The sequence below is a fragment of the Lissotriton vulgaris genome, chromosome 1_1 (genome assembly GCF_964263255.1).
Source record: "Lissotriton vulgaris chromosome 1_1, aLisVul1.2, whole genome shotgun sequence".
Classification (NCBI taxonomy): Eukaryota; Metazoa; Chordata; class Amphibia; order Caudata; family Salamandridae; genus Lissotriton; species Lissotriton vulgaris.
In genome coordinates this window covers 1,915,637,421-1,915,661,454 of record NC_141685.1, presented here as the reverse complement: position 1 = coordinate 1,915,661,454, position 24,034 = coordinate 1,915,637,421, and the positions used below count along the sequence as shown (strand labels likewise).

The following is a 24,034-nucleotide window of genomic DNA, read 5'->3' as shown; positions in this document are numbered from 1 at the left end:
TTGTTCCCACACGATACATGCAGCCTTACTGGCAGCTATGTAGGATGGCATTTTCTGATGCCCAATCCTTGATCCCGAATAAATTACTATACCTAAGGTTTTTACAGATGTATCAATAAGTGAAAAGGGGCGATAGCAGCTGGGATCATATATATATATATATATATATATATATATATATATATATATATATATATATATATATATATATATATATATATATATATATATATACAATGAATGAAGTGGACCATGAGCAAAGGGGAGCGTGCAAGGTTGTTAAAAACATTAGTCAATAACTGCGCCCACAAATCGATATTGCGCTTTATCAAGTCTATGGGGGGTAGTCTGGCCAAGGTACCTTCTCGCTGCCAGATAGTTTCAGTGACTTCATACAGTGATATTGATATACTCTGATGCTTGCTGCTAATCGTACTAAACATTGGGTAGATACTCTAACTCAATATATTTTAGAAAATTAGGCTACACATGCTTCACTAGAAATGTGACAGCTAAGCGGGATCACTATCTGAATTACCTTTCGCAATGCAGTCACTGCAGACTGAAAGGACTTAACGTCTTTCACAGATGCTGCTTAAACTAATTTTTCTCATTGCTGAGCAGTCCCCTTGCTCTGCCTCTTTGCAATGACTGCTTTCTACTGCTTACATGAAATGCCTACAGTAATTGGGTCCCTAGGATTAGCAGTGAGGGCCCTTTGTAGTTGCCCATTGGCTATCGAACATTCATTGTTAAACCACCTTGGTGCAGCAAGGTTTGGTGTATTTGGTTTTACTAGAGCATTTTAATGCAGGCACACAGGACATGAAAGAACAAACTACTGAATCTCTACCTTCATCTTTTTCCAAACATTATGTAGTCTGCTCCTGGTTGTCTCTTATTAAGGTTTCAAGGAATTGGTCTGGGTTGTGGAGTTTCCATTCCAGCCTTACGTTTTCCAAGGCCACAGTCTTAACTGTCTGGATATGCTTTTTTGGAAACCATTCTCATAACCCTTCTTATACTTCTTTCGTTTCCACCACTTATATTAAATGTGCTCTCATGCTACTGTGTCATGTATGGAGCGCGCTCTTTCAGCATCTCACAATACTCAACACTTATAGATGCCACCATATCTAACATGCTTCTAGGCTTATACCCAAAGCCATTGACAAATGTCTGCAAAGCACTTTGAGACTTCGACAACAAGTAGGAAAGCAGGATAGAAATGTTGGAATACAATGTTGGCTCATCATCACATTCTTAACGTCCATCCTTGCCTAGACTTGCAGGGGGTACCCCAAACTTATTCGTGCAAACTCCTTCAATGTATTTAAAAGATAAGAGATACTTCTACTCTACAAATCATGCACCGTATTGCTTCAATTTGGGCATTGTCAAATCAGTCCTTCCTGCACAGTAGGGGGAGAAGGACCACAAGAGAGAGGATAAAGATCTGAGCCCGGCAGGCACCAATCTGAGTCCTCATTCTCGGCAGAGACAGCAAAACAGAGCTTTCCTGCAAATGACAGGGCCTTGTTCAGCTCCAATGTAGGGTGGATAGCACCAACATTCTAGAAAGATTGGATATTATTTTCCTGTCTGTCTGATCCTCTAGTTAGAAAGTTGGGATAAGGATCATGGAGTTAACCAGTTTTACCAGGATCAAGACCAGAGACCTAAAATATATTCACAATTCCGAAAACATTGTCACTTATGCCAATACGACAATGAAAACCACCCATAGATCTTCTGAACAGTGGCTGATTCTGCATGAATAGTGGAGGTGAAGATTTACAAAAAAAATGGGTCATACTGTTGGTCTCCAGCTTGGCCATTCGCTTCATAAGCAACCAAGATCTCTGTTTCTTAATTAGCATCAAACTAAATTTTATGTAAAACATACTTTAACTTGCATTAACCTCAATTTGGATGCCAGTCTTTCAGGTGGTTGTATGACACCCACACATGCACATAAATACATTATGTATTACAATTGGAATCACATCTCATGATTACACGTGTTGTTGCTACATATGTGGAAGAACTCTTTGTGTTACCTTTCTGGCACTTTCTTCAACCAAAAACATCTGCCACATCAAAGCTTCCAGCTGCATTTTTGAAGGATATCCATGAAATGAAAAACAGCGACTCCTTAGCTTATTGGATCCAGACCCCTCCAGGGGATGCGACCCTTTGGAAAGGGCAAAGTTATCGCAAAAGGATCTTGACAAGAACAAAAATACAATTAGACAATGCTTCACATGTGCAACAGTCTTTTGCCTCTACAAGCATCTCGCCAACACTTCTTTTTGTAAACTTACACACAACATGACATAATTTCAATAGTGTTTTAATTGTGTAGGTCTATAAGAACACTATACAACTTTTTTTTACACGTGTTCAAAGATGCACGGAAAAATAGTAAAAAGTGGATTTAATAGATGGGAAAGAAAATCAAATTATTTGGCACCTTTGGCTCTGAAGGCAAAATTATGAGTAAAAAATCAACAAACGACCGTGATGAATGCCTTTGAAGACATTATGCAGCAGTTTTAGGAAGGATGTGGAGTGAAATATTACATTCTAAAATAGCATCTATTATCAAAAGTTGTCCAGAATTTATAGTTTTTTTTCTCTGCATTAGCAGTGACAGCCCAAACCAAAATGAGGTTTTCCATACTGATCTCTCCCGTTACATTGTAATTGCAGATGGGCTGTCCTAGCTTGTGCATACACCTGCAATTCGTTAAAGAGCAATATGTTTCCCGCACCACACCACAGGCTGTGATGACATAGCAGCTCTGCAGAGCAGCCTGCGAGGGGCTTTTTTCTTTTCTTTTCTTCTCTCTTTTCTCCTCAGTTCTGCACCGCAGAGGTCCTGGCAGTCGCTTCACTCCTGACACTCTGCAGAACACACAGGGCTATCACTGCCTCGGTCACGCGCATCAGTGAGGAGACGTGAAAGAGGCAGCCGTACAGTGGAAAGGTAAGCACCGGGAAAGCCCAGCTTTTAATGAGGGCATGTGCATGGTGCCCGTGAGTGTGGGCAAAGGTACCGCCGATGCACTGTACGATGCACGTGAAAAAAGATGCCAATGGAGGTTTGCTAATTGCAAAATGACCAGTACTTTTGGCGCTCGGTTTTAACTGTTTGCTTGAAATTAGACACGTTGTTCGGTCGATGCCTGTTTTAAATGCTTACAAATTGCCGCGACTGAAAATAAAATATGCACTATTATTTTAAAATGCTTTTTTGAAACATAAATATGTTGTGACTGACAAGCCTTTGTAGCCTTTGGCTTGTTGGCGATGATTGAGTTGTTTTAGGGCAGGGACCACGGTGCATATTTGGTTGTGACACGTTGACAGCAGAACTTGTTCAGAGTTCTTCGAGTGACCAAAGTAACATCGGCAACTTCATAATGTTAACCATGAAATGGTGTTTCGAATTTTATATTTATTTTTAATTTCCTATCTTTGACTTTTTTCTATTCACAATTGTCTTTCTAAAATTCATTACTGCACTTGTAAGATTTTTTCTTGTTTTCACTTTTAACTCAAATTCGAGGTACAATAGAGCTGGAATCTTTTGTCCATAGGTAATGAATAATTGAAAAAATGTATAATGTGTAATATATATATATATATATTTATTTATTTATATTTATGTGTATATATAGTGGCGTTTATCGAAAGAGTCATGTCTTTTTCATAATGTGGGTATGCTGAAAACCATCTATCTGGAACTCATGTTTGTCATTGAGGTTTTGGCTTGCCTGCATCCAATTCCAGATGCGGTATAACTGAATTATTATGTCACCACATGATGAAGAGTTAACTATGGTATTTTCAGTAACATTTCAATATGTAAGTGGACTCATGAGACGACCCATTCCTTTTTTATGATTTTCTGTTTCTGCTCACTCTTAAGTCCTAAGCACCAGCTATCATCTTAGAAATGTATACATTTATGATTGTATTGTCATACCTGAAGCTATTCTCCATATGAAGGTATTTGGCAACCTCTTCGTATTGGTGTGTGTGGTTGTGTGTGTGTATTTTATGTATTTATTTTTGCTTCAAGCTGTTTGTCAGTTCGGTTTGTCAAGTAGACAACACTAATGTATTAAATCAGAAACGTATTTTGGCAATTCTTTCAACAACTTGCATGGATAACATGCATTAATGAGGTGGGTGAATATTAAATGCAGCCTGAAAAGAAAAGGTATGTTTTTTGATGTTTTCTATGGAACTTGCATGAAACTTATGCATTTAGTCGCGTTGGTTAGTTCTTTATTGTAGGCTAACCTACCCACGATATTTTGGGCATGGGTTTCTTTTTACATTACATTTTTAAGCCATGTGTTGAATAATGAGATGAGGATATCCAGTTCCTTGAGTTGTCAGCTCTTTATCATTGGTAATTTACCAGCTTTTTCTGGCTTATGCAAAAACGCTTTATGACTGCTCAGCATTTCAGACCACTGCCAGAAAAAACATACCCTGGCAAAGGAAACGCTGATGAATACATGTAATTAAAGAAAAAACATGGCAAGATATCAGGTTACATTCTTAGAAGAGGCAGAGCACACTTACAAATGCTTAGCAGTAGGGTGAACCGATGTAAAGCTTGACAGCTAACCATTAGTAGATAATAATGTTCATTGTTATGTTTTGCATCGTGAACATAATCTCTTTACTTCTCTTCAGCTGAACATGTTCATGAAGTAGATAGACTGACAAACAGACAGAAAAGCAGAATTGCAATCAGACATCCAGAAACATAAGTAGGTGGGGAGAAAAGATAGGTTGGAAGGAATATTGGCAAAAGTAGGCAGGCTTCTAAAGGTTCCTGAAACTAAGATTGTTAGGTTGAGATTTTAAGATTAGGTTTGTCTTTAATTACATGGATCTGCCCCCCCCCCCATGTTTTTATTCTTTTACTTTTTGCCTACAGATCATCTTCACTATCGACAAGTGGGGCCTGAATGGCTAGAATCTATGGGTGGATAGATAGATGGATAGATAGATGGATAGATAGATAGATAGATAGATAGATAGATAGATAGATAGATAGATAGATAGATAGATAGATAGATAGATAGAGAGACAGACAGACAGACAGACAGACAGACAGACAGACAGACAGACAGACAGACAGGTAGATAGATAGATAGACAGATAGATAGATAGATAGATAGATAGATAGATAGATAGATAGATAGATAGATAGATAGATAGATAGATAGATAGACAGACAGATAGATAGATAGACAGACAGACAGATAGATAGATAGATAGATAGATAGATAGACAGATAGATAGATAGACAGATAGATAGATAGACAGACAGATAGATAGACAGATAGATAGATAGACAGATAGATAGATAGATAGATAGATAGATAGATAGATAGATAGATAGATAGATAGATAGATAGATAGATAGATAGATAGATAGATAGATAGATAGATAGATAGATAGATAGATAGATAGATAGATAGATAGATAGATAGATAGATAGATAGATAGATAGATAGATAGATAGATAGATAGACAGGGTGGATGGAGGGATGGATGGATGGATGGGTCGGGTGAATTGATGGACAGGTGAATGGATGGTGGATGGGTGGATGAATGACTGGATGGATAAATCTGCTGATTTAGCACTTTATAACCTTAGATATAATTGACGTATAAATGTAGCATTATGAAGTGTTGAAGCTTGCATTTTATCACTGAATTTTAGTTTTGATTTGCTTCTGAGGCTACTAATCTTTGGAAATAGCATTGGTAATTCAATTGACGACCTATGAAAGTCGGCAGACTATGTCATGTTTAAAACGTCTTGAAAGATGGCAGGCATTTTACTGAGATTTAGTATCACTTTCCTCCAGAACATGTATGTTGCGCATTGTGATGCTGAAAACACTCAATTTTGTGAGGGGTAGCAGGAGCCAATCCAAAAGAGAGGGGATGGACGGGGGTCATGCTGTCCCAGACCCCATGCTTTTTCAGGTCCTCGCTCACATTGCAATTTAAAAAAGATAGATTTTAAAGCAGACCTGCTCTACTTATTCATGAAGAGATGTCTATCGTAGCTAATACTAGTAGATGGTGCCAGACACTGTACGTTGCACCCAGCTGCAAAACATCTGTTACACCTCTGGGAAGATATGGTACTGGAAGTGACCCTTGCAGGCACTCTTTTCCAATTGGCCCCAGGTGAAAATTTTACTCAAATTTTATCAAATACTTTAAACAAATTTAATATAATTGATGTGTACTCTTAAAGTAGATGGTCAACGAGACCACTACCAAAGGACCAGTGGAGAGGGCAATCAATACACAGAAGGGTAGGAAGTCTTAATCTGTCAAAAGAGCAAGATGGAGGATTCGAGACAGGATTGCCAGTGGGCTGGAAAGGATGAGTCCTGAATGGTTGGCAAAATGCCAGGAAGTGGCAAGCAGGGTGGCATTGACAAAGTGCATGGGTGAAGGTGTGTGACACACGGATCACTGTATATAGAGAGAAGGTGTGGTCAGGTTGATGAGTGGGGTGGGAATGAAGAGGTCAATGCAGTTATTTCAGTGGGTCAGCAGAGATTTCTAATTTGAGGGACACTAAAGAATTCATAGCTTTACTGGAGGAGTGTACCACCATAAGGGTGCCTGAACTAAAACATCGTAGCCATCTTTGCTTAATTCTAGGAACAGTTTGCAAATGCTGGGCGGGGTTGTTCGCCTTTATTGCGTAGTATAATAATGTAATCCTCTTTTAAAAACAGAGTTTTGCTGTTCGGTGCAATGAGATGCAAAAGTAATACTTTCATGCACCAGCATCTACTAAAGACTCGTTGCTGGTGATGCACTGTCTTGGTAGGCTAGCCAGCTACAGGCACTGGCGATGGTCAGATGATTCTCCGTGAAGTCTCTAGATAAGCACTGTCTGACTAAACTAATCCACAGTGCTCAATGGCCCTATTGGCTTGGATTCCATGAGGAACACTAAGGAAACCCAAGATTATGTGTATGGCTCAGAGTCATTTTTAGGAGTATTGCAGTCTAAAGGACCAGAGTCTCTTAGTCGTCATATGTGCTTTACATGAGAACCAGTGATCACGCAGAAGGCTGATTTTAATTTCGGTTTCGAGGAAATGTACAGAATATTGAGGCCCATTGAATGGTCACTAGGCAAGAAAGCAGCTCGTAAAGTTCCTATGCTAGCTTTCTGACAATGGGATAAGTTTACACAGCTGTTTGTTACCTTCAGGCTTTTTTACAACTATGTATGCTGCCACAGTGGATCCTTTTCACTACTGTAAGCACATGTATACTTATAGTGTCTAGGCTGAGCCCTGGAGTCACCCACATGAGTTTGCATAGGGTGGAGGCTTAACTTATGACATTTACTTGTGGTCTATTTGACTGAGAGAGCTGTACCCATCAGTTCTATGCCGTACAGCTTTCTGAGGAGGATATTGTGGTTAGTGGTGTTTTATGCAATAGCTAGAGCCATTGCACCGGGATAGCCTGCATGTCTGTACAACACATTTTCAGCCAGGTTCATCAAGCCGAAATCGGCTTGCCCAGGGCCAGATTCTGAGAATCTGGCCCTTTGCAAGCGCTAATTTTGCATTTGGGATTCATCATCCCAAATGCAAAAATCGCAATTCTAAAAATCGCTAAATTAAGAATAATTGCATTTAAGGAATCTCAATTTGAGATTCCTTAAATGCAATTCATGAACCATTTTAAAATTGCGAATTCGCAATCTGGGGCCGCTATTTACCGCAAAGTCTAACTACGTGGTAAATAGCGAAAACTTTTCTAAGTTGTATGTTACACACACACATGTCCTCTGGACATGTGTGTGCGCAACACCAGTGTACATTACCATTTCAGTGGTGCTACAGGGTGTCCTTTGGACACCCTGGCACACTTGAAATCACTTCCTTATTTGCGAATTGCTATTTGCTAATCGCAAATAAGAAATTACTCCCCCAGGCCCATAGGAATGAATGGGGAGTCATTCCTTATTTGGGGAGTCATACCTTATTTGCCTCTAGGCCCATAGGAATGAATAGGGAGTCATTCCTTATTTGCGATTCGCAATTAGTGAATCACAAATAAGGAAGCTGTAGAAATCTACATGAATCCCGTTTTGCGAGTCTTTAATAGCGATTCCCTAAAAATCGCTATTAAGGACTCGCAAAACATGACAATGAAGAATCTGGGGGTTTGTTAATTTCATAAGAACTGAAGATTTGCTTTCAGAGCTCGATCTTGTAGTTATAATTAGACATGGCTGCCAACTTAAGGTAGGGTAAGTCTCATTTGAACTGCCTTTTAAGGATTATATGGAACTTCATTTGTGATGGAAGGAAAGTTTTATAGAGGCAAAGGCACGCATTAGAAGATTCGGGAAGGCTTACTGTTAAACACCATCTGGAAATACTCTTCCCAGAAGCAGGGATGAAAGCATTGTAGAATAGATGATGATTTAATCTGCAGAGAAGCAAGATGAAATGGAGCCTTCCAAATCATGTAAAATAGAAAGCCCAAGGTTTTTCCCTTACGGGCACAATCTTTTCATAATTTGTTTGCCCTGCATTCTAGCCACTGTGCCTCAAAATTGTCCAAAAGGCATACCACTCCAAATTATCTTTTTACAAATATTAATTCAACATTTTCACTACCCTTTGTGAGGTACTATGGTTAAACATAATTTACCTGCGAATTGTTGTCTAACTAAAATAGACTCACTTGAAATGTTCTGCCATGGAGCAAGGGGTGTAATCTGGAATGAATGGTTGTTAGCCCTGTCAGCCCTTAGGGTGGTCTTCCCCCAACTTTTTGCCTGCTTACCTCCACTTTTTGCTGTATCATTTTGTTGGCCTTAGGACTCCGAGCACTTTACCACTGCTGACCAGGGCTAAAGAGCATGTGCCTCTTCCCTAAACATGGTGATTTGTGTATACCTGAGTAGCATATTTAGATTACTTATAAGTCCCATGAAAAGTTTTATACCTTAGCCTCTTTTAAACTAGTGAGAGCCCCCACTGGGCCTTCCCACATGGTTGGTCACACTATTGATGGCATGTTTTCTAATGCCACACTAACAGGGGTTCCCCCCAGCCAGTACCATGGTCGGATCACTTCCTTCTGCCTTTTTTTTATGAAAGTTCGATTATCTAAAGGATCCCCGTCCTTCCTAGCGCAGATCTGGACTGCTGGACTGTAAAGAAGTGATCCCTGACCCTGCTAGAGAAAAGGACATTGTAATTAGCTCACGGCTTGGGAGGGTGGCTGATTTTGTAGCTCACATCTCAACTACAAGAAAGGCTATGAAGATCCTCTCAGCATGCTGCTTCTCGCAGGAATTAGTTCATGATAGAGCAGCGTGCCAGAAATTATAAAGAGTGCAGCGGTGTGTGTATTTGGACTCTGTCAAAATCCATTACAAATTGGCCCTGAAAGCCTACCATAGACATTTTAAGGAGACTCACAGCACCTTCTATACACAATGTATCAGGGAGGGTGGGAATGATGGGAGGGAGATTTTTAAAATCGTAGCTAAGCATATAGATCCTAAAGTTGGGTGACCCCCTCCACCTCCCTTGCTGGAACACAGTCAGTCCATATGCTCCTGATTGGGAGACCTCTTTGAGGAGTAAATTCTCGGAATTCAGTCTAACCTGTCGGTGGTGGTGGTGGGGGGGGGGACTGATACTTGGGAGAATCAGAGGTAGGAGAACCAGCAGGTCATACACCCTATTCGACATTGCAACTTATTTGGTGCTACCCTTGAAGGACAGGACTGATTCCTTTTTAAATTGTAGGTCAGGATCACTAATGGATCCCATATCCCTCACATACTGTAGTCCATCTCAGGCATTATTGTTCCAATGTACCAGGAGTTATTTGCTATCTTCCTCCACTCAGGTGTTATACCTGATGACTGGGAAATAGCAAACAAGATCTCTTTATTAAAAAAGGCAAACGCTGATCCTAAAATTCTTAGCTCATTTTAAGCCAGTCTCACTGCTGCCAGAAGCCTCAAAGGTGCTGGAGAAGTTGGTAAACCAGTATATCACCAAGGGCCATATTATCAAGAACGGCAATAACATTACCGCCGCTTTAGCGGCAGGAAACTGCAGCTAAAGCAGCGATAAGGGGCTTGATAATATGCCCTTGAGAATTCACAAGGGCGTATTATCAACTCCCTTATCGCCGTTTTAGTGGCAGTTTCCTGCCACTAAAGCGGCGATAATGTTATCGTAGTTCTTGATAATATGGCCCCACCTTTTTTCCAGCTGTCTGGTCAATCAATCAATCAGGGGTTTGTTAAGCGCATATACTCACCTGTAAGGGTCTCAAGACACTGCTAGATTGGCTGAAGGCCAACAGATTACAGTGCAATCCAGATAAAACAGAAGTCTTACTGTTTGGATGAGATCCTCTATCTGGCTGGCTTGGGGCCTGGGCAGATAGTGTCCCCCCCTCCACCCCATCCATTGGCGGTGGCCAGAAATCTGGGTGTGTTGTTTGATGACCAGCTTTCATTCAGAGCACAGATGTCAGCAGTGGTGAATTCATGTTTCTGGGTATTTTGCAAGCTGAAGAAATGTCTTCACTTGCTCCCTTATGAGGCCCAAGCGACAGTGGTCAAGTCACTGATTTTATCTAGAATGGACTACATCAATGTTTTATACCTTGGTCTCCCGGAATATCTGATCCATCGGCTACAGGTCATGCAGAATATGGCAGTCTATTTATGCTTTAAAATCCCGGAACGTACCTCGGTGTCATCATATTGGGACAAACTTTAATTGGCTGCCAGTTCTTCAACGCATTAGGTACACAGGTTTGACCTTGACACACCAACCTCTCCATAATAGGGGTCCTCTGTACCTAAATGAATGCAATTAGGCATATTGCCCTGGGAGACTTCTGTGCTCTAGTTCTGCGGGCTGCATTGTGACTCCTCACCTTCAGAAACAGTGGAGGGAAGGCTCTCACTTCACTGTTAAGGCAGAAAGCTTGTGGAATAAATTGCCTAAATACTTGAGACATGTCCCTGTAGAAGTTAAATTAAAAAAGGAAGTGAAAACATTGTATTTAGACCTTAGGGGTGAGCATGGGTCGAAGAACTTCTGTCTAATCCTCTTTGGCAAGCCTAAAAGCATCTGGATACTCTTTCGAGTAGCAGTGCGCTATGGAAAATATTTTCATTCATTCATATTTTCATTTATATACCCAAAATTCTACTAGTGGGCCCTCCACACTGATTGTGCCACCCACACAAGTAGCTTTTCAAACCTGACTCAGGCATGCCATTGCACAGCCTGTATGTGCAGTGTACTTCCACTTCGACTAGGCATTGAAAACCAATTGCTACTGCTTAAAATCCCCTTTGATTACACATAGGTCACCCCTAAGGTAGGGCCTAGGTAGCCCTAAGGGCAGGGTGCTGTGTAAGTAAAAGGTATGACATGTACATTTAAGTTTTGCATGTCCTCGTAGTGGCAAACAGCTACATTTGTTTTTCACTACTGTGAGGCTTACTCCCCCCTTAGGCTAGCATTCGCAATTCCTTAAACACTTTTAAGCTGTAATTCCTGATTAGAAAGGAGTAGCTACATAATGTTTCATATCTCTTAACGGTAATGATAAATCCTTTAAAGTGGTAAAGTTGGATTTGATATTACTGTTTTAGAAATGCCACTTTTAGAAAGTGGACTTTTCTCTGGTCGTACTGCTGTGTGTTTCTTGCAACCTGTCTCCAATACATATCTGGTTTGGGTGACAGCTACACTTTTGCACTCCATCTAGACACCCGCAAAGACAAGAGGGTGAGTGTGACAGAGGAATCATCTGCATTCATCTGCATTCTGACAGTCTTCCTTTGCAGGAAGGCAGAGAGGGAGCTGACACTCACATATGAAAAGGCAGTGTCCTATATCCCACACAAAGGGCTGATTATCCCCGACAGGTAGCCTGGAAGACAGGGCTGGGATAAAAGGGACCTGTGAGCTTCAAGGGCCTGCTTTGAAGTCACAATTTCAAAGGCACATTTGGTTATAAGTACTCGGGCTGTGACACTAACAAGACAGTATGCTACTGGACCTGTGAAGAACTCTGCCAAAAGTAAGGACTGATGTGCTACAAGGATTGCCACTCTTCTTGACAGACTGTTGCACTGAGCGACCCAGTAGTGTGCCGAGGACAAGGATTGGACCCATCTCACTTGAACCCAAAGTGACTCCAAGGGTTTGCTGGCTTGTCTCCTGTTTCTGAAGTCTCTGGGACATTAAAGAATTCCTACACACTCTGCTGCTGTTGGACTCCAACATCTGTAAGTCATCCCTTGCCTGAGGTGCCAATCCAGACTTGGGCCTCGGAAGTGTGTTTTACAGCTGTTTTGCATCAAAACCAATGCAGTAACTACTTGGCTTTGATCGGACCTGATTCATTGCCCTTCAATGCTGATGAAGAAGCTGGTCAATAAACATTGCATCAACAGACAGTACTGCTCAATGCCGATGACAGCATGACTTCACATCAAGGCAGCAACTTCATCTGAAAGGGGTTAAATGCTGAGGCTTTCATTTACTGAACAGATCAGCTCCAATGCTTCGCCTCCATCCACATCATCAATGACGGCGCAGTGCCTCCTTGACTCCTGGCATTGAGTCTCTGACATCCACACTTGCTCCATTCAAGGTACTTTGTCAGTCGGACCTATCTGAGTCCTGTTGATGGCTTGCCTTGCATCGTGGTTGGCCTGAACTTTGGATCTATTTTGGTCTAGCGTGACCTCAAGTAACCCCTTAGTGCTATTGACTTCTGAGAACTATTTTTGTTTTTTTTCTTGAAAAATTCATAACTCCGGTTCGACTTATTGATTTTTCTCATTTTGGTCTTGTTTTATTTTTTAAATCATGCTCTATCTTTTTAAACAGTGAATATATTTCTGGTGTTATTATCATGTTACTGTGTGTGTGTTGCACAAATACTTTACATATTGCCTCTTTAGATAAGCCTGACTGCATGTGCCAAACTACCAGAGGGTGAGCAGAGGTTATCTTTTAGTATGTATCTAGCGTTCCCTGACTAGGAATGTGGTCCCTACTAGGACAGGCTGCATACCTCTGCCAATTAGAGACCCAATTTCTGACAGTGGTGACTGGTGGGTAAATGAATGGTGAATAGTGAATTAACAGTAGATACAGAAATGAAAGTGAATGAAGAGTGAATTGTAGATGAATGGAGGGTACAAGATAAATGGAAGGTGAACAGTGAATAGAGGGGCAATAGTGAAATGTTTCAGTAATATTGAAAGAGAAGGAGCAGTAGACACGTAAGGATTAAGAAAAATCTCTGTATCTTCCACTAGTGTTTCTCACAGAGCTCTTTTCAATATGTGAGTTGGTTGGTGTTTGTTTTCTGTAAATATTTTTTAATATTTTCCATTTCAGTAGGATAGCTAGTTTACAAATTAAAACTGTATCTCAAAAAATTATAAACACGCACCTAACATTTGGTTTAATAAAATCAATTGCAGCAGTGAAGGCTATCAAACGTAATAAATTACAGATTAAAATATAGTCATCAACAAGTAAACATACGAATAAAAAGGATTCTGCGAGCAAGCTTTTCGGCAGTAGCAGAAAATGAAAAGGAAACCATACAGCACAACACTCGAAATATACTCCACAATAAGCCATTTTTTGCAAAATATTGAAGTGAAGGTGAAGCTTTCTGCATACTAGTAATTGTCAAAGAACCCTAACTAAAGGCAGTGTTACATGAGAGGAGCTGATAAAGTGCAGGGTGAGAATAGTTCTACTAGGGTATTCTTTAATCAGTTTTGGACTTTAATACTACAATTTTCAATGCATCCCATGTCCTTACATTTGTTCTGAATTTTGTTTGCGCACTTTAGTAGTTCTTTTATTCAGTTCACCAAAGATGGATCCTGAGTTGGCTTCTAGTGGATTGACAACAGGGGGTTTAGTGAGCATCAATGCCAAATCTGCAAACTTTGGGCCACCTGCTAAAAATTTAGGAATTACAATTTCCTAATTGTGATTCTCACTGAATCACAATTAGGAAATCCCGATTCCTAATGTTGAAAAACATACGCATTTTCAATAGCGATTCCTAATGGGGTTGCAATTGACCTACCTCATGAATATTAATCAGATAGGTTGGAATTTGAGACCTAATAGGAATCACTCCCATACCAGGGATAGTGGCCTGCTGAGGTCAGCACACCACCATGTCTGTGATTGCTTTTTAATAAAGCAATCATTTTTCTTAAAAGTAAACGGGATGCATTTAAAAAATGGAAATTACATTGTAAAATTTAGTTTTTAGGTCTCGCCTGTCGATGCGCATGCGCATCGAGCAAGCGAGACTATGGTGGCTTATCCACTCTTTATCCAACTTGCAAGGAATCGTGGCGATTCCTTGCAGTGCACGAGAAATTTAAGCTCAATGCGCATGCGCATTGAGCTTAAAAGCGCGTGCACATGCCCCCAGCCGCCTGCCTTGCCTACTCTCCCAGCTGGTGCCGCTCCACCCCCTGCGGCATCAAAGGCTTTCATGGCCGGCCGGCCATGCTTTCAGTTTCACGACCGGCCGGCCGTGTGAAGTACATTTCAAAGCCCGCTCTCCCTGCTCCACCCCCTGCTCCGGCCGAGACGCATTTCTCCTCCCTCCTCCCCCCTCCTGGGTCAGGTTACCCTGCTTTCTCTTTCGCTTTTTTTTCACCCGGTGACATTGTTGCCTTTAGCCCTTCCCTCACCTCCTCAAGCCGTTACTCGTTGCCTCTTACTCTCTCTGTATTTTGTTCCAATATTCATTTATTCTTCATTCAGGTTTCCGCAATACGGACAATACTTGTTTTGTTTTTGGGAACCCGGTAAAAAACGGTGAAACATTTTGGATGTAAGTTTCCTTCATTTTTTTTACTGCGGTTGCCATTTGCGGCACGCAATGAGGATTGTACACAGTGGTGAAGGTTCACTCGTATCTATTATTTCCATTTAGCACCACAGACTATGTTCCTTTGACTATTTTTCTCATTATATGAACACGACCGATATGGTGTAACTTGATGTGCAATGGGAATGTGTTAAACAGACAATAATGCCAGTAAAGCACACTCCACCCCGCCGGAGCCTCGCATCACTCTGCAGTCTCTGCCTCGCGCCCGCCATTGCCCCCTCCCCTTCAAGGGGACTGAGCACGTGCTCTCATTATCTCACCTCCCTTTATAATTAATTTACGGTCTTTGCAACTCCCCAGCCATATGTTGCTTTGTTTTCGCTGCTTCTTTGTTGTTGTGTCGCCACACATCCGCCTCTCACTGCACCGACGCCACTCACCCTCACTCACCCTCAACCCCTCACCCTCAACCCCTCACCCTCACTCACCCTCACCCTCACTCACCCTCAACCCCTCAAACTCACCCTCACTCACCCTCACTCACCCTCAACCCCTCACCCCCTCACCCTCAACCCCTCACTCACTCTCACTCACCCTCAACCCCTCAGCCTCACCCTCACCCTCACTCACCCTCAACCCCTCACCCTCACTCACCCTCAACCCCTCACCCTCACTCACCCTCACCCTCACTCACCCTCAACCCCTCACCCTCACTCACCCTCAACCCCTCACCCTCACTCACCCTCACCCTCACTCTCCCTCAACCCCTCACCCTCACTCACCCTCAACCCCTCCCCCTCAACCCCTCACCCTCACTCACCCTCACTCACCCTCACTCACCCTCACTCACTCACCCTCAACCCCTCACCCTCACCCTCAACCCCTCACCCTCACTCGCCCTCACCCTCACTCACCCTCAACCCCTCACCCTCACTCACCCTCAACCCCTCCCCCTCAACCCCTCACCCTCACTCACCCTCAACCCCTCACCCTCACTCACCCTCAACCCCTCACCCTCACTCACTCACCCTCAACCCCTCACCCTCAACCCCTCACCCTCAACCCCTCACCCTCACTCACCCTCACCCTCAACCCCTCAAACTCACCCTCACTCACCCTCAACCCCTAACCCACCCTCACCCTCACTTACCCTGACCATCACTCACCCTCAACCCCTCACTCACCCTCACTCTCACTCATCCTCACTCACCCTCAACCCCTCACCCTCACTCACCCTCACTCACCCTCACTCACCCTCAACCCCTCACCCTCACTCACCCTCACCCTCACTCACCCTCAACCCCTCACCCTCAACCCCTCACCCTCAACCCCTCACTCACCCTCACTCTCACTCTTCCTCACTCACCCTCAACCCCTCACCCTCACTCACCCTCACTCACCCTCACCCTCACTCACCCTCAACCCCTCACCCTCACTCACTCACCCTCAACCCCTCACCCTCAACCCCTCACTCACCCTCACTCTCACTCATCCTCACTCAACCACCCTCAACCTCACTCACCCTCAACCCCTCAACCTCACTCACCCTCAACCCCTCACCCTCACTCACTCACCCTCAACCCCTCACCCTCAAACCCTCACCCTCACTCACCCACCCTCAACCCCTCACCCTCACTCATGCTCAACCCCTCACCCTCACTCACTCACCCTCACTCACCCTCAACCCCACCCCCTCGACCCCTCCCCCTCAACCCCTCACCCTCACCCTCACTCACCCTCACTCACCCTCAAACCCTCACTCACCCTCAACCCCTCACCCTCAACCCCTCACTCACCCTAACTCTCACTCATCCTCACTCACCCTCAACCCCTCACCCTCACTCACCCTCACTCACCCTCAACCCCTCACCCTCACTCACTCACCCTCAACCCCTCACCCTCAACCCCTCACTCACCCTCACTCTCACTCACCCTCACTCAGCCTCAACTACTCCCCCTCACCCTCACTCACCCAAAACCCCTCACCCTCACTCACCCTCACCCTCACTCACCCTCAACACCTCACTCACCCTCACCCTCACTCACCCTCACCCTCACTCACCATCAACACCTCACCCTCAACCTCAACCCCTCACCCTCACTCACCCTCACTCTCACTCACCCTCAACCCCTCACTCACCCTCACTCACCCTCACTCACCCTCACCCTCACTCACCCTCACTCACCCTCACCCTCACTCACCCTCACCCTCACACAGTGCAATAGTTCTCAGACCATTTCAATTAGAGCTTTTAGAAATGTTTATGGCTTTTTTTATTTGTAATACTTTAGCATTGGCTACAGGAAACAAAAATGCTAAACATTTACAAAAAAACCCATAAACAATTCTAAAAGCACTAACTCTAATGGTGCGAGACCTATTGCATTTCCAATGCTTGTTAAGAGCAGGTAGTGGTCTCTCGGACCACTATCTGCTCTTAAAAAATAATTGTTTCACAAGTCACAAAGGCGAAGGGGTCCCACGGGTACCCCTTCCCTTTTGCAAATGGTTAGTCACACCCTCGAGGTGTCAATAAAAGATTAATGTTTTGCAACTGCAATTTGTTCTCAAAATATTCATACATATAACTGCGATTTGCTATTTGGGAGGAATACCCTAAGAACGTTTCTTCCAAATATAGAATCGCTAAACACAAATTTGGAATCAGTATTATGATACCAAATCGCAATTTGTGTTTTGTACATATGAAAAAGCATTTTAACGGTTCAAAAATGCCCGATTGTGTGAATCAGGGGATTACCAACTGCCAAAATGCTTTTATACATATACCCCTTATTTCCCAATTTCATTGTTTTACCCCTTTTATATAAACCTGGAAAGTTCCTTGCAAGTTCAGAAGGGTAGTTCCTGCCAATTGCTACCTGAATCAGTGCATAGACTGATTCCCAGTACTGTATCAGTTTTAGACAGCTTCAAACATATGTCAGCACCATCATGACCACATCTTGCCAGGGACATTAGACTAGATCTTAGGATGTCTTTTTTGAGAAAGATAAGCTCTATGTGGAATTTTACATTGTACAATTTATATCTTGCATTGTGTGAAACATTTTAATCGACATTCAATAATTAGTGTCTTTTCTTTTAGTATGAATTGTCTTTGTAATTTGCGTTCCCACTGTTTCCTCAGCAATGACATATCCACTTTAGTCTGGTGCAGGAGCCCCCTTTACAGGATTGTGATTACTCTTTTCATGACTCTGTGTGTTAATACATTTCTAAGTGTCGGTAGTTGGATTACTTATTGAGGCTGTGAGGCAATGCATTGTGCCGAGTTGGTTCTGCCTGGACAAAAGCTGGGCTGGCAGAGCACCTTTAGGCCCACTTTCAAGGGTCCAGGACTGGGTGGCAACACTTGGGTGGCACAATTCACAGTGGACAGAGTACAGGAGCTGTGCTAAAGGTGGTTAAAGCCTTTTCTGTCCCAGAGATTTGGTCAAGAGTCCAGCCACTCTGGTGATCCTAGGTTTAAGATGAAGTCCAGTCCGTCTCACTCAGGCATCAGGAAAGCCATAGTAGCAGGGAAGTGGAATATCATGCAGCAAAGGAACAGAGCAGTCTGTTTTCTGAGTCTTCCTTAAATCCAAAAGCGTATTTTAGAGATGAGTCTGAGGGTTCAATATTTATGCTTGGTGCCGGCTTTGAAGTGGCAGAAGCTTCTAGAGTCCTCCCCCTACCGAGTTGTCATGAATTTCCTGTCTCCCTGCCCTGGCCCCGGTTGAGTAGGGGCACAATAGACTAGTGTGTATGACTTGTGTGTGTGCTAAGGCAGAGACTTTATAATATGCAAGTGTGGCATGTGACAGCCCTACTTTATCAAGTCAGAGATGGCCCTTCCTGCCCAAAATTATTCCCCCTTTGTCTCACTGTTTGGGAGCAATACACAAAGTCCAATTGCCAGCTACACCTCGTCATGTGACCTCACTTTACTAGGGACTTACAAGTAAATTAAATGTGCCAATTGAGTGTAAGCTAATTTCACCATGATTAGGGAAGAGAGCACACACACTTTAGCACTGGTTAACAGTGGTAAAGTCCACAGAGTCCTAAGGCTAGCAAAAATTAAGTCAACACATAGAGGAGGTTTTAAGGCAAAATGTTGAGGGGAAAAAAATGGCAAGGATACCACGTCCAACACTAAGCATGGCACCGACTGGTGGTTTGTGGTCCTTCTGTTTCAAAGTCAATTGTATTAATTTTAATCTCCTGTCTATGGCACCATGGATTAGAAACTGATCACAGGAATTCGCGTAGTTCGTATTAATTCATCACATTTTACAACTTTGTGGTTGTCAAATAAATCGCATAACGCCATAATGCTAGCTCTATCACAGCATTCTCTAACAGGTCCAGTACCAATTTTATGTAGTTTAGGATGTATCTACAATAGAAGCTGAGGCACCTATGCTTCATCCTTGGTAATACGAACTAAAAATGTTTTTGAAATAGGGCTGAGCCACTGTCCACAATTGAAATTGATGGGGACTGGTATGGTAAGGAGGTAACACTTATATGGCAGTAACACTGAGGTCCCTTATGTAACTGATTTCTGACATATGCACAATGCCCAGCCATCCAGCACCCTTCTAGAGCAGTGCAGCAAAATATTAATTCCCAAAATCATGAGCTGCAAGACTTAGAACTGCTGACAGTAGTTTTTTTTGTAATATGGCTACTTTGTTTCTATGACCGCCGTACACCAGGTCCAACTGTAGTTTTTGAGGTCCTTAAAAACCATGCCAGTTATATCTATCAGCACATTGGAAAAGAAACATAAGAAACGAGGCAGGAGAACCAATTTATCTAGAGCCAGCCTACGGATTTTGAAAAATGGCTATTTATTCCAGATTTTAACAGACTCTTGTGCTGCCTTCCTAAAAATGCCAGATTTCATTTGATTGTATCATCATTATCATGGAAGACCGAGGCTCTACTTCATGGAGAATTTGTCCTCACCAAGGGCCTCACAGGCTCTCAATCATTTTCTGCACTCTGCGTTACGCTGAGCTCACGGAGTTCTGAAAAACTTTTTCCTCCCTCCCATTCGTCAACGTCAAGTTGGATAGCGCGAGCGAGGAAAATCCACTTACCAGAGAGATTTTTCCTTGGTCGCGAATGGCAACATCAAATTGGTGAGTGGGAGCGTGGAAAATCAACCTCCCGGCAAGATTTCTCAACGCAGGTGGTCAGATTTCTGATTCCGATTGGTCGCGTATGCTCGCAACTGCTCATGTTGAGAAACTGTCTGTTCGCATTGAGAAAGCTGCTGCTCGAGTAAAAATCTACTCAAGCAGCAGAAAGGAAGCAGCACCCGCTTGTGCTGTGCATTGTGCCATTCATGATGTTTGCACAGTGCAGACAAGCACCTGGCACTGAAAATCACTGCAAACAGCATACATCCAACGCAGTCCACTGCCTGCAGAGCTCCACGTAATTGGGCAGAGGTTTTTTTGCCTTTTGCGGAGTTCCGCATAGCTGAACTCTGCGAACTCCTTTAATGCGTAGTGCGAGGTTGCATGCCAATGTGCTCTGAGTGCCAGGAAAACCCTTAGGGACCCCAGAGCACGCAATGTGGCCATCAGCAATTCCAGCAAGTGGAATAGAAATTCCCGTCCTCCAAACGGGAGCAGACCTTCTGGAGACACATACAAAAGAGCCTTTAAAACAAAAAAGGAACAACAATTGTAACACCTGTTTAAGGCAGTGCAACTGCTGTCATTCCAAAATGGCGAAGCAGGTCTGAAGCAATGCAGAAAGTGCCACGTTCAGCCTGCTAAGCCTGCTTTACTTCCTGGAATGACAGCAAGCCCTGCACACAGATGCAGACCTTCTGGATATGCACCAGGTCAGGCATTGGCTGTAATGAAGCTAAAGACTCTTTGGCAGAAAGACTACAGTAATTTATCTTGCTAGTTCATTCTTTTCCTTCCCTTCTTCAACGCCACTGCAATTTGTGTGGCTGCATCACTAGGTGCCAACATTTTAAATTACCCAAATGTTCCAGATGTGTACTACTGGAAAGTAGTCACTGTCTGAGATCATTGGATTCAAATCATTGTCTGACTATGCTAGTGGTAGACCACAGCTGTGATTCATGCCTGGTTGGGCAAGTCAATCTGTGTCTTGGGCTTAGCAGTTTATGTTGTTTTCATTACAGAACTAGGTTAAAGACTTGAACAAATTTAGATTGAATTTGCAAGGCTAGAAATGCCAAATCTTAGCAAAATTGCAGCCTCATCATTAACAAGTCTCCTTCCCTTCCGATTTCACAACAAAAAAGATATCATCTGTGTCAACAGAATGATTTGCTTCCCATTTCTCTATCACAACATAATCAAATTAATGACAGTTATTGAAATGTAATTTGATAGTTGATATATTGCTTGAAAATTGAACAAAACATGGCAAAAAGCCATTAGGACTGGCACTGACCACCAGCCTTTTGGTAACTCTTGTTTTGTTTTGTCCTGGTTTCTGCAAAACTTTAATGTTTGGAAAGCTGTCAGACATCAATCTAAAAACAAATACACTGGTTAAGGCAGTGCTTCCCAAACTTTGTCGAACCACAACCCACTTTTTAATACAAGAAAAATTTGCAACCCAACTAGCTTTAAACACGAGGCGGGTGTCTTTTTTTTAATGTAACGAAAATGGTGTGTGGTAGCACATTGTCATTTATAGACATCACATTTTTCATTGAAACATTCGCTAATTGTACAGAAATACAGATTAAACTATAATGCACACAAATTTTAAACGTGTGTAAATCGGGTTACAGTTAATATTTATTATTTTGCATCCCCAAATAAAGTATCTTGATTTGTTCTGACTCTATTAAAATCTTTGTTTCCATCACATTTAAGGTTAACAAAAACATTTGATAAATCTTTGCTTTCCTAACTGCTGAAAGTGCACATTTCACTGACAACCTTTCCTTTTACATTTCATGTATCCCAGCAAGATTGTCATATAATTCACTTTACTTTTCTTTCTGTGACTGCTTGTAAACACCAGTGCCCATGTTAAAAAAGATAAGCAGCAGAAGACGTACCCTAACATTTGACCTATGTCTTTGAAGCACAGCAAAAATAACAAGGTAAATACAGAATGTACATGTATTTTTTTTATTGCTTGGTCTTTCATCATCAAAAATCGCCTCACACCCCCCTGGTCATGACCCACAGTTTGGGAAACACCGGGATAAGAGTAAAGATGTTGCTTCGGTCAGGAAAAGACACATTACCATAGTACTCCTTGGCACTGAAGGAAACTACTTTGAGCATGGATATGCTCCTAGAGAAAAGCTAGCTTGACAAAACCTCATGTGTAGCCAGCCAGTGTCTAAACTGGGCTGATGCATTGTCCCTTGATGTATGCTGGGGTGGGTGGAAGAATAATGTGAATGACACTACCACAGACTAATGTACATGTATTCATATAGCGCAAATCATTGACCGAGGTCGGTATCTAAGCACTTGCTTAGGGAACCCGTCCTGGTATTCCCCTGTGAGATAACCCCGGCAGGGTATCCACAAGGTGAAAGCCAGGCATCCCACCGCAAGGGGCCATTGTGGAGATTAAGCAAGCTATTGCCCAGAGTCACAGAGTGTGAACCTGTGAGTCGAGAAGGCACCGGAGCGAGAATTATCAAGTCTGTGGAATTTTTGAGCCCAAGACCCGCCGAGGCGGGAAATTGAACCCAGGTCCAGGGCCAATCTCAGCTTCCGGTCTGCTGCCTCTAACCCCTGAGCCACACTTCTCCACAATGGATGAATTCTTGGTAAAAACCTTGGTAAGTAACTATGTTATACACAGAATGACTCTTGGTAAATACACTCCCAGAATGCCAATTGGCCTGGCATTGGCTGCTAGCCTCTTGCGTTTAATAAAGAAGGCAGGAACGAAGGACAAAAATAAGAAGGAAAGAAGCAAAACAAGAAGCAAGGAAAAAAAGGAAAAAGTTTGAAACATAGAGTAAGGCAGAATGAAAGAGAAGAATGAAAAACATGGAGGCACGATGGAAAGAAAGGAAGAAAGAAAATCTAATGGAGGCAAGAAGGAAAGAAAGAATGAAAGAAAAAAAGTATGGAGGCAAGAAGGTCAGAAAGGAAAGACGGGAGTATAGAATAAAGAAGGCAAAAGGGGAGGGAACAGGGAAAAGGAAGATGAGAAAAAAGGGAAGATAAGAAAAAAGGAAGGCAAGAAAGGAAGCAAAATACTCAAGCACCCTGAAGTGTGGAAGAGCACCACTCATTGTCTGCCAATAATTCACTGGTCAGTGTGAATGGATTAGGAAGTTCATGTGTAGGGCCTGCAGTAAAGAAGGTGTTTGATGCAATGTGCTTCCAGTGTACAGTTTTTGCACAAATGCAAAGAAATCATAATATCAATCACAAATCAAACTATGAATACTAAATAAAGTCGTAAACCATTGTGTTTAGCCTCATATCCTCCTGTTTTGCTGACTTCATTTTTGCTGGTTTTAGAATTCTGTGCACATTACCACTGCTAATAAGTGCTAAAGTGCATATGGTCTGTATCTATAAATATGGTAAAATTGACTTATCCACAATTGGCATAATTAATTTACCTGTAAGTCCACAGTAAAGTGCCCTCCCTGTGCCGAGAGCCTATACATGAAATGCTACTAGTGGGTCTGCAGCAGGGATTGTGCCACCCACTCAGTCACCCTTTAAAACACGGCTTAAGCCTGCCATTTCAGAGCCTGTGTGTGAATTTCTAAATTGCCATTTTGACCTGGCAAGTTAACCTACTTGCCAGGCCCAAAGCTTCCCTTTTACTACATGTAAGTCACCCCGAAGGTAGGCACTAGTTAGCCCCAGGGGCACGGTATAAGGCATTTAAAAGATAAGACACGTACCTCTGATTTTTACATGTCCTGGTAGTGAAAAACTGTTACATTTATTTTTCTTTACTGCAAGGCCTCTCCCTCCCTTGGGTTAAAAGGGGGATTGCCTTTAAACATCATTTAAGATAACTTCCCACTGAGCTCACACAGAAAAATTGAGTTTGGCGTCTTTGAACTCACAATT

The 24,034-nt window shown here is 42.6% G+C and overlaps 1 protein-coding gene across 1 annotated transcript in view; it reads left to right on the top strand.

The window, feature by feature from the left end:
* The first annotated feature begins 2,780 nt into the window (after positions 1–2,780).
* LUM (lumican) overlaps positions 2,781–24,034 on the top strand; it is a 99,614-nt gene continuing 78,360 nt past the window's right edge. The window contains exon 1 of the mRNA XM_086919557.1: positions 2,781–2,989. The gene's annotated coding sequence lies outside the window, so the exon portion shown is untranslated. The remainder of the gene's footprint in view (positions 2,990–24,034) is intronic.